General features: G+C 37.4%; 1 protein-coding gene across 1 annotated transcript in view; it reads right to left on the bottom strand.

Moving 5' to 3' along the window:
- ABL2 (ABL proto-oncogene 2, non-receptor tyrosine kinase) overlaps positions 1–1,651 on the bottom strand; it is a 50,930-nt gene that overhangs the window by 18,323 nt on the left and 30,956 nt on the right. The window lies entirely within an intron of this gene.

The raw sequence follows: 1,651 nt of genomic DNA, 5'->3' as shown, positions 1-1,651 counted from the left end.
ATACCCAATTCCAGCAACCGTTCCTTATATGTTTTAGCCTCCAGTCCCCTAATCATCTTTGTTGCTCTTCTCTGTACTCTTTCTAGAGTCTCAACATCTTTTTTACATCGTGGTGATCAAAACTGGATGCAGTATTCCAAGTGTGGCCTTACCAAGGCATTGTAAAGTGGTATTAACACTTCACGTGATCTTGATTCTATCCCTCTGTTAATGCAGCCTAGAAGTGTGTTGGCTTTTTTGGCAGCTGTAGCACACTGCAGCTCATATTTAAATAATTGTCAACCAGGACTCCGAGATCCCTCTCACAGTTACTACTATTGAGCAAGGTACCACCTATACTATACCTGTGCATTTGGTTTTTCTTGCCTAAATGTAGAACCTTACTTCTTTCACCATTGAATTTCATTTTGTTAGATAGCGCCCAATGTTAAAGTCTGTCAAGATGTTTCTGTATCTTAAGCCTGACTTCTGAAGTGTTGGCTATTCCTGCCAGCTGGTATCATCTGCAAATTTGATGAGTTCCCCATCTGTCCCGTCATCCAAATCATTGATGAAGATGTTGAAGAGTACTGGGCCCAGAACAGAGTTCTGGGGCACCCCACTATACACTTCCCTCCATGTAGATGCAGTTCCATTGACGACTACACGTTGAGTATGGCCAGTCAGCCAGTTATGAATCCATCTGGCGGTGATGCTGTCTAACCCACATTTTCTTGTCTTATCATAATTCTGACCAATAGAAATTGGACAGCAGAATAGCATATTCAGGAATATGAAAATCATATACTTGAATTACTAAAGGAGACTGAATTCTGTAAATCAGAAGAATTTTTCTGCTCCACCACACACCAGAGAATCTCAAATTTATTAGGACTCAGCCAGATACTATATATGATCAGATCAAACCAAGTAAAAATCCAAGGTTATAGAAAAATAACTGAACATTCTCTCATGCGCAGTATACGAAAGTGAATGCTTGCAGATCTTTATACAAGAGGAGTAAAATAATTTTTGAGAGGACTAGGTGACATTTGGAATTATTTTAGCCTCTAATATGTCCATTTACAAAATGACTGTCATTGGAGACTTGCCTAAACCCAAAATGAAAACCACAATGAGCATGATCATCTTGAAACACCCATCTCTTATATCACCAAATCTGTATTCTAATATTTAATAATTTTACAGCATCAAAGACTTTAGCAAAAAGCTCTAACAGAATCAATTTTCTTTTTTTAAAAAAATCTCCCTCCTAAGAATATTTAAAGATAACCTGGGGTTTAAATACTCTTTTAATATAGTATCTACAGATCAGGAGTTAGAGACTGGATAACCATTCTGCAAAGTAAAAAAAAAATATTTTAAAAGGAGGGGAGAAGCAAGCCAACTGTGACTGATCATAGTGAAAAGAGCATCAAAACTAAGAATATTTGCCTGGACAGAATGGGCAGGAAGTACCACAACTGTGATATAGCTTACTGCTAAATCGTAGCAGGTCTGTCATTCAATGCAGTCTAGATGGAGAACTGCTGTTGTGCCTCATTCCTTGAATCAAAAATTACTACAGAAAAAGCTACAGTCTGCTCTAGTAGCAAATTAAATAGCATACTGTCACAGAGAAAATAATTCAATTTCTAAGAAAGAACATGTA

Source organism: Protobothrops mucrosquamatus, unplaced genomic scaffold (assembly GCF_001527695.2).
Source record: "Protobothrops mucrosquamatus isolate PMUCROS unplaced genomic scaffold, P.Mucros_1.0 scaffold35, whole genome shotgun sequence".
In the NCBI taxonomy this organism is placed as follows: domain Eukaryota; kingdom Metazoa; phylum Chordata; class Lepidosauria; order Squamata; family Viperidae; genus Protobothrops; species Protobothrops mucrosquamatus.
This window is presented reverse-complemented; position numbering and strand designations above follow the sequence as displayed.